Here is a 14,871-nt window from a genome sequence, read left to right on the forward strand (position 1 = left end):
CTTCTTTGAAAGGCATGTAGTATCTGAAATCGATATCTTGCTCTTTCCAATAAACTTCGAGCGTGCTCTGAAGAGTGATCTGCCGCCATAGAACTGTGGAACAGGTCTGAGAAAACGCTGTCTGTGAGCTACATTCAAGAGAGAGATTCCCTTGTGATATCATAGAGTGATGACATCAATGCTGATGTCGTTGATGCCATTTTAACTGAACATTCTATTGTAGCCTGAAGTAAAAACATTTTTCTATACGATGTCAAACATTGAGAAGTTTTAATTTTTGTTTTCAAACATTATGAAGCAAAAAAAAAAAAACAACAAAAAAAACCTCAGAAATATACAGGGCCAACCTCGAGAATCAACTCAAACCCAGTTTTACACAAATACAAGTACGCTAGCATAAATGTTTGGCTTTTGAACGGCACCTTTCTAGGTTGCTATCAAGCTAATTTTCTCTTAGGTAATTTTCTCGACTCTTCCACCAAGAGACATGCAAACATACCTTTATCTTGGCTTTTTTCTGTTCTCTTTTTCTCTCTCCCTGAAGAATAAATTCTCTTTTGCGACATTGGTTTGCTTGCTTTTCTCCACTGGTGTTTTGGAGGTTTGAATACACTTTGAACGGCAGCTCAAATCACAGGGTAACATTACCAACAGTGGCCACCAGGGAGAACCCAAGAGCAATTCTTTTTTTTTCTTATTGCCCATATGAAAATCGGTTTTTACATGACTAAATATATATTTAATATATGGAAGGAGTCTGCGAAAGGAGTCAGCTGCCCCGTCGTTGTGTAGAAGTTCAAATTTATAGGACTACTGATTGCTAAATTAAGGAGCAGGTGTGTGCAGTTTTCAACCCCTAATTTCCTCCATGTCTCTCCTCAAAGACGTAGTGAATAGCTGAGGAAATCCCCAGGTTACAACTCAATAAAATCCAAACCATCTTTAAGTTTATAAAAAAATATATGTTCAATGTACAGTTATGCATTCTCAATCATAAAGGTTCATCCATCAAAAATAAATGGCTAAACTGAAATCTATAGACATGTCTTCTCTTGTGGAGAGAAGACACAAATACACACAGTTGCATAAAGAAATACACAACAAAAGAGAAAAAAGCATGAGTGCAGTATTCAGAGGACTGAAAGAGACTGAAATTCACCACATAAAACCTTTTAAACCACATTAGGGGGAAAGAGTAAAAAGAATCAATTGCAAAAAAAATAAATAAATGATGCAGACGTTTGAATTGGTTAACAGGTTTGGTAAAAAGGAAGCAGAGCTAAAATATTGCTTTTCAAAGTAATATTTAAAAATTGCTTAAATTTTTGACAACAAAACAAATTGCTTTGTTTTTAAACAAATTTAAAAACAAAATGTGGCAGTTCTGTATGCTAACAGTGTTTTCTTCAGGGAAAGGCCTATTCCACTCCCCAGGGTTGTTCATTTTTCACTGTAAACTTCATCATAAAAGAGGTGAACAGGTTTTAAATTACCAGCACTCCAGGTATGGGAGTCTGTCTTCAGTTTTTCTACTTTGGTTTTTCCTAATAAATAACGGCTATTAAAAAAAATAACAAAAAAAAGTGAGCTGAAAGGAATTATAGGTGACGGAGTTTTGTTTTTATTTTTATTGTTAATCACTTCAGTACAAGTCAGAATCTATCTGTTGTAGCTCTTCTTCTGATTACCCCATGGGTTTTCTAATTCTACACTCTTTTCATTTGTCGTCTTTACAGCTGCAGTAAGGTGCAGAAAACACTGGCTACCGTTCAGTAACGGTGGTAAAAACACATTTCACTGCTGATAACTCCAGACTCTAAATTTAAAATGAAACTGGTCGCCACTACGCTCCTTTATCTGTGGCGCAGTAAGACTAATGCTGAAAGCTGGCACCAACAGCTCCTTGGTCAGTCTGAGTGAGTAAATCACCGAGGCAGCTCTGAAATGCATAGCAACAGGAACGCAGCACATTTTGGAATGGGCTTTTTGAAAAGACTGACACATTTTTAGTATACTGGGCTGTGTATCCGCCCACACACTCCCACATAAATCCACACCAAAAGGACAGGCTATCAAACGGAGAGGATGGCATGTTTTACACAAGCAGAACATTTCAATTACACAAATATAGTAAAGAAAAAAAACGATAGCAAAAAGGACAAAACGATGCACAATGACAAACACCTACACACAAACGAGCATTAAGATTCAACAGGCGCCATAGGACAGCCACGCCAATCAACCTGCCGGTCTGACCAGAGTCTGCTCTGAATATATATGAACAATCAATCTGCGAGAAGTCCTTCAGATGAGACAGGAAACGTAGACCTCAAGGTCTGCATTTAGAGAGGGAATCTTTAAAACCTCTTAGAAACTACAAGAATCACACAGAGTAGAATCTGCAAACCAGAAGCCATCAGAACCACAAGCCCATACGATGCTGAAGTCATGGGAAGAAGGAAGTGCAGCCACTAGCTGTGTTTCCATTACAAATGTGTGCAAAACTTTGATAATTCGCTAATGTTGGGAAAACAATTTTGCAATTGCAATGTTTAAATAAGAAATGCAATTAAAAATAAATAAATAAAACACACGCAAATAAGTTTGTTCATCCGATATTAAAAAAAAAAAAAAAGCGCCACAGATAAGCATATTCAAGGTCGAATTTTGTTACCATCTGCAACAATCTGCTAAATTTTACATGACACTTTCATGTAAAAATTATGAATTTTGAAATGATCAACTCTGACCTGTGCTAATGCAATTTTAATCTGTAAACAGTCAACCTGCAGGCAAGTGAGCTTGTTAAGCTTCCAAGTTCTCACACCAAGTAGCTCAGCCAGACATTTAAAAAAAGGAAGAAAGAAAACCTGTCAGCGAAGCAGATAACAAGAAACTTCAGGGGCACAAACTTAGCTGTCAGCATTTGGCTTTCAGCTGCTGCTAATTTCCTCCACCGCATCTACATGATTCACTGCTGGAAAGTAAACAACAAAAAGCTTAAAACAACGAACACAGCTGGGCTTTAACAATGCAGGTGTCAACAGGGCTCCATCCAATTAATGGGGACTTAATGAGAGTTAATAGTTCCAACTTGCTGGCTCCTCAAGTTTTCAGAGTGTAGGTCTGAGAAAGACCGGTGTGCTCCAAAAACAAGACGATTACACGAACTACTGTAGGCTGACACTGACAAATATATCTGTTACTCAATCCAAACGAGGAAGAAGAAATATAAAAAAGTCATTTCCTTTCACCAGCCTTGGGTCCAAATAACCCGACGTGGCATGAACATCTGCTTTGCCCTGCTGCTGTTCCAGTCTGCACAGAAACATGGCTAATGAAAGACCGTCTTCTCCGACTGGAGGGAACCAAAGTCAACATACGCATGGTTTTGTATGAACTGTAATCAACATAACGTGATCTGTTGATTAAGAATGAGGGGAAAAAACGGCACTGGATGTCCAATTAGCCACTCAGCTGCATTTAAGTCGTTTTAGCATCTAAAACCTGGTAAAACTGGTGAAATTAGAAAACACAAAACAGTCGAGAATAAATTACCTTATTGTCGATTAAAGACTCTCCCTCACTTCATCCAAATCAACTAAATGAGCTCTCATTGACGTAGCTGCGGAACAAAAATCGCGTGACTTTGTTCCCAGAGAGACATCCGGTGTCCCTTCTTGACACCAGGCCCGGGCCGAACTATTTCAACAGAACTCTGCTGGGTGATTAGTCAGAAGTTTGTCATGCTTTTTTTTTTTTTTGCAAAAAAACAAAAACAAAAAAGAAATAAATTTAAAAAACTGCGCTCGGGCAGCAACGCTGTCATTTCACTTCAACTAGTCCGCTTTCACTATTAGGTTTTCATATCTGACTGCATGTGATTAATGCCATTTTAAAAATACAGTAATGTCATTTTGTGGGCAAACTAAAACCTGAAAGATGCTGAAAACATTGTCATAAGCTGGGATCATTAAGGGAACTTTGATATTATGCAACATAAAGAACAGAATATTGGTTTGTGTCACTGTTCGGTAGTTTTTCATCTGTTAATAAGCAATAAACTAATATATTTCTGAAAGTAGATAAATACCATTTTGTAATACCAGTATAAGAAAAAGTAATACTGGAAAATAACCAAAACGTATGACGCAAAAAAAAAGTTTAAACAAATAGCTCTGTGTCTATTTTTAAAAAGCATTTTTCTCATTAACTTTCTGAAAAAGTCAACTACTGACCTTGAGTATCAATGTTTTATCTCGTTTAGCTGTGACTACTTTAAAATGAAAACCCTACAATATCAGCTTAGTAGTCTAATTAGACCTTAAATAACTAATAGAGGAAGCTGCAACCCTTGCTGCAATCAGACTCACCAATTAAAGTTAAGGTTGTTTCTAGCCGGCTGCTTAGTCATAGTTACTATGTTTCTGCTTTGCACTGAGGGGAATTAAGAGTTGAAATAATTGATTATTCGCATCATTAGATCACGCTTTTGGGTGACTGATAATTGTATTATTTTATATGTTATCGTCTTTAATGAAATCTGTTATGCTAATGTACAACATCTGGTAATAAGACCAGCTAATCCTAGATTTGTCATCCTCTGTGACTCTCTCTTTCACACCTCATCCAGTTCTATTTATGGTTTGTTTGTTTTGCTAGAAATGACTCTGCCTTCCTTCTAGAGTCTAAAAGCCCTCTCAATGTTGCTGCTTCTGAAGCCTGAGGACTGTAAACTAATCTTTAGGGTAGCCATTTTGATCTTTCTACCACGCAAACAAGCCTGTTCATCCGTCCCGTTAGATTCTTGTTCACGTCAGCTTTGACCTCTGGTTTCTGAACGACCATGCCTTCCAATTTGTATCCCCGAGTTTCCTTTCAAAGAAACTGCTGAAACGAGATTTTCCCCTTTATTTCTTTACTCTTATCTACAGTTTTTCTATTCTTGTTATTTAAGTCCCTGTGGGCTGGTACAGCTGCGTCTGATAGAAGAAGTCTGGCTTATTGACATAAAAGCTACAGATCCATGAAAGCGCTTACCCTCTCAATCTTGGCCTTACTGTCAAAAGTCAACACAGATTTCAAATGAGGGGTAGTCGACCGAAGTCGGGCTCACATTTCCACCTAAAGCCGCTTTTTCTATCCTGGAGGACAAACTTCTACAGTCACAACAGAGAATTTCTACTTGTGCTGCAGTTTAACAGCTTGGTGTTTAAAACAAACCAGCACACCTTAAGGAACAAGTCCAAGAATGTAAGCTTACACCAGTAAGAGCAATAATTTTGATTTTGTTTTACCAAAGTTACTCACGGTAACGGTAATGATTTGAGTGGACATATTTTGACCTTGTGCAGTTTTCCCGTCCAGGCGGAGCGATTTGAGCATCGTCATTCATAATGTTTAGCTTCCATTCTCCAGCTGTTGGTGTGAGGCAGAGATGAGCTCCAGTCACATCAAACAGATATATCGAACAGTTCAGGTCCCCCAACAGGCTAGTTTAAAAAATATGGAGCACTTTGCCTTGTTTAGATTGCAAACCTCCCACTTTGGCTTGTGGGTTGATCCCATTTATCCTCCACTGAACAAATTTCCCTACGTTTAGCCAGAGGCGGGAGTTAATTTCCCCCCATGATTGCAGAGATACTATTTATGCTCAAGGTTACGCTGCAAGAATCTCACATTGATCAATGAATTGGAATGAAGCATTTTATAATGGTGCAATTTTTAAATGAAAGCCTGAACACATCTTACGTAGATGTGTAAGGTTGCTGCCATTTTTTACCCCACAAGAGAGACTTCAGAAAAAATTCCTATTACGAGGCGAGGAGCATGCTAAGCCCATCTAAACCATTCAATCCTTTCCCAGACCTGATAGAATTATCCTAACAATAGGCTGGGAATCCTATTAGGTCACGTGGCGGTCTTATTTTAAATCTTACCAGGCTTAAAAACTCATGTTCAAGCCCATGCTTTATGTTACAATATTCAGAGGTGTTACTGAGAGCAGATTTACAAAAGGTCAAAGCATTCTCTGATCAAATTTTCCAGCATCCTGTTGAAATGTCCTAAAGTAAAGATAGTAGACTGACTGTTCAATAGACAACGATTTACAAGGATCAGACAGCTTTCCAAGGGGCTGTTTTTATAGAATCTGGGCTTTGTTTGACGAACAAAATCTAAAGGGTGTTTTCACACCCGGTTCGATTGGAGACAAAAATTGCAACATACATTTCATTTTCAGCAGGTACAGTTCTCTTTCACGCTGCTCTGTGTCAAATGAATCAAAAACCTTTGAAAAACCTGTTCACCTCCCCGCCTGTGGTGGCGCTGCACCAAGAACCACTGAAGGAAAAGACATGAACCCCTCTGAGGACGACATGAGCGCAACTTCCTTCTTAAGGAAATATAAACAAAACTGGAGTGGCGTCAGATTTTAGCGGCTGTTTTTTTTCCCTTTGGCAAAAAAACAAAACAAAAAACAAGCCATTTCTCACACTGGTGCTAGTCTAATGTATTAGTTTTGGTTGAATTTCCCAGAATGCACTACATTATGCTCCACTTCCTGCTTTTAGAGCGGTCTCCAGTCCACTTGGCATTCACATACATATTTAAACCGCGCCAGAGTTCACTTCAACCACATTGAGACGTAGGTTCCCTTTTGTGGTCCGCATCAGTTTGAGTACGCATTCACACCTTCCCAAACAAACCAGACTGTCTAGGCAAACAAACTAGTTTGATTAAAGCAGATTAAGAAGAGCTAATATGAATGCACCCTTAGTTTCATATCTTGGTAGATGTTCCCACTGTGTAGCTTTGACATTTCCAGATGTGGAGAATTATCAATTCTTAAGTTCTGGATGTATGATGTTGAAGTTAAATTCATGAATTCCTTTTATTAAGACTAAAATACAGCTGGTCCATTTGTTCATGCTATTCTTATGGCCTAACAGAGCAAAAAAGCATAAAACAGCAGTTTGTAATTCCCTTTGTTAGCCTCTGCTTAAGCTATACCCTAAAGAGGGCCTTTAACCTTAGCTTTGAGGGTGTTTCCCAACATGTCATTTCCTTTAGCTTTGCGCACAAGTGGTCTATGTGAATGCATGTATGTGAATACAAGCATGCAAATAGCTAAAAGAAAACAGAATTATTCATTCTCAACACAGACTACTGCCAAAACCACCGCGAGGGATTTATTAATATCCCTTTTTACGATCACCTTTTATCATTTTCAATATAGACCACAACAAAATGTCATGACAAACTTTAAGTCGATATTGCTCATCCATAACTTGAATGTATTTTGCTCATATTAACTTTTCAAGAAGCTGCAGTATGGTCTGTTTCTTCCCAACATGTTTATATTGGGGTCTTGCTGACCTGTAGCCAGCTAGTGAAAAAAGTCAATGCTAGCCTATTACTTACAATGTTTATTTTACCTTATTTATTCATGGCAAACTTAGCCCTTTTAAAAAGCTAATAACTGTGATTTTTCATCCACATTTGCCACTTCTGACAAATCATAGCTTTAAAAAACGATTCTCAGGGGAAAGATAATCATTACTTACCTGACCAGCCATTAGTTTAGATAACATTGCTCCCTCATGATGTATGACTCATACTGTATGATGCATATGCATGTTGCTATAGATACAGAGGAGATTAGCTTTACGTTTGCAGAGCCTTTAGGAGCGTTTGTTTTACTCGATTCAAAATAGCAACAGAGGGCAAACTATTTTCAGCAATATGTTGATCCGTTTATCAAAGCTTTGAGTTCTACTCCTCAGATCAGATCTAACAGCCTCAGTTTTTTTTAGCTGTGTCCCTCAGTCCCACTCACAGCAGTTAGGAATATTTAGTCTGATAATATCACTGTTTTTTTGCAAAAGTTTATTTATTACATTTATTTTTTTCCCCCTACGTGACACCAGACACGTGAGGGACATTGGTAGACTTAGAAAAACATGGCTGCCCACTTAAACTGACCATGGTTACTCTGGAAGAGCTGCTAAGATTCATACCTCAGGTGGAAGAATCAGGTGATAAGTTATTTTTAACTGCAATTCCCAAATGGGGCTCTTAAGGAAAAATGATGAAGCTAAATCCAGCTCAATCCTGGAGGAATGCCACTCTTACCTTCCAGTAGGACAACAACCCAATGGTTTACGTCGATATATCCACATGTTAAACCTAATTTAAATTCTAAATCGGTGGCAAAACTTGGTAGCAGGAGTCCAAAGACACTCTATGCATTTTTACAGACTGCCTGGGTAGAAAGTCAATCCGTTGGACTTGCATAAAAGACTTGCAGGTGGTTCAACAGAAATCGTCTGCCTACTGATTTGAGCATATGATGTATAATTGTGTTAATAATTTTTAATTATAACCCACAAAGATAGATTCAAAGTCTGGGAAGTCAGTCATTTTTTTATTCATTTTAAATCAGCACCAGTGTACAGTGTCATTAATTCATGGAAAAATGCATAATTACATTCACACCAGTCCTACAGACATACAGAAGAGTATTTTTTTTCTGTAAAATATTGATTCTGAAAAATGAAACAAATGTATTGCTACAATAAACATGAACAAAACAAAATCTGTGATGCAAAGATTAGAGAAGATTAGAGAGAATATATTTCTATTACGGAATCTGGTGACCAAAAAACACAATATCCTTTAATCATTGAATCTTTTGACGCACTTATATACGCCATCGGCCCTACCACCAGAATCATATTTGAAACCAGTTTATAATCTAATTTCATTTTATGCGGTAATGAGGATCAGTTTAGGAATAACATTGTGATGATCCTCATCTATGTGTTCATCATCATCTTTGTGATAAACCACCTATTGGGTAATGTATTCATTTGTTTTCAATGCGGTGGGGAAAAAAAAATTATCTGGAACTTGGCACATTAAAGTGAAATATAGCTACACTGCTGTGTTTGGTTCCGTTTATGTGAATTCAGGATTTCCGAGCATCACCGGTATCGGATTAATGTTGATTTACCACAGAGGGGACGTACAGGCGGAGAGGAGACGACATTATTTCCATGAAGGACATTGAAGAAATATTAACTAATCATCTAGGTATCATCATGCCCTTCAGATAATGAGAATTAAACATGAGGCAGTTGATCCTTGATCGTTTTCCAACAACACATAACCCACAAACATCATACATTTATCATGATTATTAAAAATAGCAATTGTTAAGGATGCAGAAGAATCATCTGAGATGGAAATTTGCCAGCTGCTGCTTCTTCTCGTTTCTATTTCTGTTTAAAAGCCGGGCTCTGAATATGCAGGTTATTTTTGAAGGTTGATTTTCTCTCAATTGTGTGATCCTTTGCGACACAATAAACCTTCCAAATCTTTAATTTTGGAATACAAATAGTGTTTAGTGGGTCCTTTAACGTTCTAATCAGAGGAACAGTTTGTTCTTCCACTCTTCTGCTCCAAATAGCAATTAGCAGATAAAACAATCTGTCACTTGTGTTGATAAATGTGATTCATCTCCTCAGAAGATCAGTCTTCCTAGTGCAACATCGTTATTTTTCACCCAAACAGATAATCTTGTTGTTATTAGGACTGTTTTTAGGTCAGAAAAGCTTAAATATGTTAGATAAAATGCCAGTGAACTTTTATCTGGAATATAGTGTGTGTAAAATGTTAAATGGAGACCAGTTTTTAAAAAAACTACTGTAATGAGATCCTTATGAGATCCTCACAATGTGCTAACTTTGAGTAAAGATACTATGATTCACAAACTGTTTCCATCCAACTATCATGTGAATTTTGAGAGAACTTTTAATAATGTTGAAGAAGAGAAATGCGAGTTAGGCGGGTTCCCAAACCCTCGGTTGGTTTGGTGCCAATCACCAAGGCCAAGCAATGCGTAATTTTGTCAGATGTTGATGCTATGCATTGTTGCAGCAAGCAGCATGAGCCACACATCTCAGAAAAAATTCAGAGTTCCCTCCTCTGTACTGGAGGTTTTGAATTTGATATTTTTACAATCTTCATGTCTGGTAAGGCACAGAACCACCACTGGACGGCAGTAGGCCTGTCTCAATAACAAATTTTGCTGGATGAGAAATTGTCCCAGAAGTTACTGCGACAAACAATAGTACTGTTGTTTTGAGATAATTTGAGTAATATAATGCTGAAGGCACAAAAGTGCAAGAGCACATTCTCAACAATCAATAAACTCTAAATCAACACTGGAACTGGAAGACATTTAAATATCCAAAACAAATGAAAAAATAGAGACCAACCAACAAGATGAATGATCAAGTCTAAACAAAATTACCCTTCAATAAAGGCCTAGTTGACCTCAGTGCACCAGACTGAAGACTTATCATCCTGCTTTTGGTGGAAAGCGACGAGAGAAAAACAATAAATCATGCAAAAACTCCCTCCTCCCCAACACCTCAAGCGATCATCTGACTTTGTTGTAAAAATTAGTAAATTATTTTGAATTTGGGGGCTGCACAGTGGCACAGTTGGTAAAGCTGTTGCCTTGCAGCAAGAAGGTTCTGGGTTCAATTCCCGGCCCCGGTCTTTCTGCATGGAGTTTGCATGTTCTCCCTGTGCATGCGTGAGTTCTCTCTGGGTACTCCAGTTTCCTCCCACAGTCCAAAAACATGACTGTTAGGTTTATTGGTCTGTCTAAATTGCCCCTTGGTGTGAGTGTGTGTGTGCATGGTTGTGTGTTCAGTGTGTCTCTGTGTTGCCCTGCGACAGACTGGCGACCTGTCCAGGGTGACCTCGCCTCTCGCCCGGAACGTTAGCTGGAGATAGGCACCAGCAACCCTCCTGACCTCACTAAGGGACAAGGGTGTAAGAAAATGGATGGATGGAGGAATTTTGAATTTGGCAGCTCCAAATAAAAAAAATAAAATAAGAAAAAAAAAAGTGTTGATGGAAACAGTTACTATTTCACATTACTGACAAAAATCTGAAAAAAGATGTAGATCAAAAGCAGCAAGAAAAACCTGGTTTCTATGCCCAGCCATGGTTTTCTGCATGAAGGTGGCATGTTCTCCTGGTGATGGATGGGATTTCTCCGTGGGCTTCAGCCTCCTTTCACAGTCCAAAAAAAAAAAAAAAAAAAACTAAACCATGGTTTGGTTGATTAGCTTAATTAATGAGCTGTGTGTGAATTGTTGACATGCCTCATAGTTAATTAACTGTTATTTAAAAACTGTGTTACAACAATAAGAGTGATGGATTGCATACATGTACCATTTATTTTAAAGTTTTAAGCCAAAAACAACAAAAAGAAGAAGAATATTTTACCTGAAACAAAATGTAGATATCACCCTTAGTGGCACAAGAAAGTGATGGCAAGTATTACAAAAACTATTAATCTGATTTGAATGCATAGAGCTAGCTGGATTCACTAGCACACAATTACATAATAACCTATAACCTATAGAGTGATTTGACATAAAAAAAAGAACAAGAAAAATCTGATTAGCTCAGATCCTCTAATGTGGTGAAAGACAAGCAGCTGCAGCATTATTATCCTTCATCTAACAATGGATAAAGCTAAATTAAATGCTTGATGGCATCTTTTTGTACATTTGAATACTTCTTAAATAATCTTATCTATACCTTTGAAATTTTACCCGTGTAAAAAGCATGAAATGACCTACAACATTCAGCTCTTAAAAGTCAATTATGTGACGTTTGGTAGCCAGAATCCTGTCCTGCATGTCTTGAATATAAGACTATATGAAGATTTCCTGGCTGAGTTGGCTGAACTGACTTCTCACTTCATCTCATGGTTAAAAGAAAGTCAGACGGTCTGGATTTAACCTGGATTTGAACCTAGACTGTAGATTCTATTGAATTAGTGTGAAATGTGTGCTTGGAGTTAAAATATGGTGAAAATACGCGTTCCCTACGCAGCCTGGGATTTCTTTGCTTTTGCACTAGGCTGATCTTTTTAAATTAACAAACTATTGTGTTATAAATAAAAAGCTGTAATCAGGCCAGACCAAAATAGAAATAATAATTTAAAAAATAGCAAAAATATCCCAGAATTTTTCTGTGATAATATTTTGCTAAAAAGATTTCCTTGGAAGAAACTGATCAAAGCGAATATTCACCCTGTGTGAAGTTGCAGTCATGTGAAAAATAAAGATGAGGCGGCGCTCCATATGGAGGGAGCAGAAGTTTTAACAGCTGTGTTGTGATTTCTCACAACTGCGATACATCAGAGACAAATCTTTTCCTCGCACATGATGAGGCAGTTTGCTAACAAACGACTCTTTCCAGCCAACTAAAAATTCATTCACCCACATAAAATAATTAATCAGATAAACACATTTAACATCCTGTGTGAGCGACAGCAAACTGAATGATTCAGCATTGTGTTTCAAGGGAGACCTGTTCCTTTGATTTAACTTGACCTCCTTCCTACAACATTTCTAATTATAAATGATGGAGTGACAAAAATCAAATGTGAAATGCCGTCCCTCAGACTACAGTGGGGCAAAAAAGTATTTAGTCAGCCACCAATTGTGCAAGTTCTCCCACTTAAAAAGATGAGAGAGGCCTGTAATTTTCATCATAGATATATACCTCAACTATGAGACAAAAGGAGAAAAAAAAATCCAGAAAATTAAATTTTCTGATTTTTAAAGAATTTATTGGCAATATATGGAGGAAAATAAGTATTTGGTCAGCTACAAACAAGCAAGATTTCAGGCTCTCACAGCCGTGTAACTTCTTTTTAATTTCCTCTTCTTTCTTTTCGACGTTTTAATGATGTAATGTTTTTTTGTTTTTGTTTTTGTTTTTATTTTTATTTTGTTTTTTTAAATCTCTCTCTTTCTCACTGATTATTTCTGTTTTTTATTTTAATTATGTAAAGCACTTTGAAATGCCTTGCTGCTGAAATGTGCTATACAAATAAATTTTGATTGATTGATTCTGTAAGAGGCTCCTCTGTCCTCCACTTGTTACCTGTATTAATGGCACCTATTTGAACTCGTTATCAGTATAAAACACACCTCTCCACAACCTCAAACAGTCACACTCTAAACTCCACAATGGCCAAAACTAGAGAGCTGTCAAAGGACACCCGAAACAAAATTATAAACCTGCACCTAGCTGGGAATACTGAATCTGCAATAGGTAAACAGCTTGGTGTAAAGAAATCAACTGTGGGATCAATTATTAGAAAATGGAACACATACAAGACCACTGATAATCTCCCTCGATCTGGGGCTCCATGCAAGATCACACCCCGTGGGGTCAAAATGATCACAAGAACGGTGAGCAAAAATCCAGAACCACATGGGGGAACCTAGTGAATGACCTGCAGAGAGCTGGGACCAAAGTAACAAAGGCTACCATCAGTAACACACTACGCCGCCAGGGACTCAAACCTGCAGTGCCAGACGTGTCCCCCTGCTTAAGCCAGTACATGTCAAGGCCCGTCTCAAGTTTGCTAGAGAGCATTTGGATGATCCAGAAGATGACTGGGAGATCATATGGTCAGATGAAACCAAAGTAGAACTTTTTGGTCAAAACTCTACTCGTCGTGTTTGGAGGAGAATTAATGCTGAGTTGCATCCAAAGAACACCATGCCTACTGTGAAGCATGGGGGTGGAAACATCATGCTTTAGGGCTGTTTTTCTGCCAAGGGACCAGGACGACTGATCCGTGTAAAGGAAAGAATGAATGGGGCCATGTATCGTCACATTTTGAGTGAAAATCTCCTTCCATCAACAAGGGTATTGAAGGTGAAACGTGGCTGGGTCTTTCAGCAGAACGATGATCCCAAACACACCACCCGGGTAACGAAGGAGTGGCTTCGTAAGAAGCATTTCAAGGTCCTGGAGTGGCCTAGCCAGTCTCCAAATGTCAACCCCATAGAAAATCTGTGGAGGGAGTTGAAAGTCCGTGTTGTCCAGCGACAGCCCCAGAACATCACAGCTCTAGAGAAGATCTGAATGGAGGAATGGGCCAAAATACCAGCAACAGTGTGTGAGAACCTTGTGAAGACTTACAGAAAACGTTTGATCTCTGTCATTGCCAACAAAGGGTATATAGCAAAGTATTGAGATGAACTTTTGTTATTGACCAAATACTTATTTTCCACCATATTTTGCAAATAAATTCTTTAAAAATCAGAAAATGTGATTTTCTGGATTTTTTTTTTCCTTTTGTCTCTCATAGTTGAGGTACATCTATGATGAAAATTACAGGCCTCTATCATCTTTTTAAGTGGGAGAACTTGCACAATTGGTGGCTGACTAAATACTTTTTTGCCCCACTGTATGTGCAGATTTGCCGATAGAAAGGTTAAGTCCCTCAAACAAAAGTAGAAGTGGCTTGATTAGTCCCAGCTAGTGGAGTATGTGGAAACTTTGGTGGACATTTATATATTTTTGCAAGTGGTCGATAAGTGGAAAAATCTTTACATACAGATGGCTAACGTAAAGAGAAAATTTCTGATTTGACTATCAGATTTCTGACTAAACTGATTTCAACTTCTTTTTTTTTTTTTGAGACCAGATTTCAAATTTTGTTGAAAATTTAAACATTTCCAATAAAATCCCACCGACGACGCCAGAAACATGCGTTGTGTTTTCATGAGCAGTTCAGATACAATCAACCATTCCTGTTCTGCTGCGAGCAGAAAATAATTTGTTTCTCACTGGAAGAAATCAATTCTCCATGTGAAGCCTTGCGTGGGGAGCAGATCAACACTTTAACCTCGTCTCACTCCAGTGGAGCCGTTCAGCAGCCTTCACTGAACCACTCTGATTGACTTGGACGGCTTCCAGCTCTCAGAGAACACAAGTCAACTGTGAGTGTGAGGTAAAGCTTTTTCATCATCCAGCGTGGCA

At 38.1% G+C, this 14,871-nt stretch overlaps 1 protein-coding gene across 2 annotated transcripts in view; it reads right to left on the bottom strand.

Moving 5' to 3' along the window:
• The window catches only part of rab26 (RAB26, member RAS oncogene family), an 86,492-nt gene that overhangs the window by 57,493 nt on the left and 14,128 nt on the right, over positions 1 to 14,871 (bottom strand). The gene's annotated exons all lie outside the window — the stretch shown is intronic.

The sequence above is a fragment of the Poecilia reticulata genome, chromosome 19 (genome assembly GCF_904066995.2).
Source record: "Poecilia reticulata chromosome 19, P_reticulata-male-v2, whole genome shotgun sequence".
NCBI lineage: Eukaryota > Metazoa > Chordata > Actinopteri > Cyprinodontiformes > Poeciliidae > Poecilia > Poecilia reticulata.